This window comes from Nematolebias whitei, chromosome 1, assembly GCF_014905685.2.
Source record: "Nematolebias whitei isolate Nwh7 chromosome 1, NemWhi1, whole genome shotgun sequence".
Classification (NCBI taxonomy): domain Eukaryota; kingdom Metazoa; phylum Chordata; class Actinopteri; order Cyprinodontiformes; family Rivulidae; genus Nematolebias; species Nematolebias whitei.
The window spans coordinates 73,517,344-73,517,953 of record NC_056498.1 but is presented as its reverse complement, the minus strand read 5'-3'; positions in this window follow the sequence as shown (position 1 = coordinate 73,517,953).

Genomic DNA, 610 nt, shown 5'->3' with positions numbered 1-610 from the left:
TGATATTTCTTGAGACTTTACTTTGAACATATCTGATGTGTGGTTTCCAGATGAGTTTATCATCAGTAATGACACCTAGAAATTTGTTTTCATGAACTCTTTCAATATTCAGCCCATCTATTTGTAACATTATTTTTGTTTTTGTTTAGGATCAAGGACAGCTTATTTTCATCATAACAACTTTTAAGTTTGTTCAATTCATCAGTTACATCCTTTAACAGTTGTTCCATGTCATCTCCAACACAAAAAAATGTTTGTATCATCTGCAAATAGTATGCTTTTCATTATCTCAGGTACAATACATAGATCATTTACATAAATTATAAACCGTTTGGGACCCAGGACTGACTCCTGAGGAACCCCACAAACACAGACTCATGTTTGTGCTGCTGTTGTTCGGTGCATTGTTTTGTACTATTAATGCTTAGTGTATTCTTAGTTTAGCACATTTCTTAGTTTATATTTTAAATCTTATTAATTTACTATTTGTATTTTTGTTGGATGTAACTGGGACTCTGTGTACATAGTTTCGTTTCACCTCATTTACCACATGTGATGTGAATGACAATAAAAAAAACTTGAATCTTTGAATAATTTAATAGAGTCCATT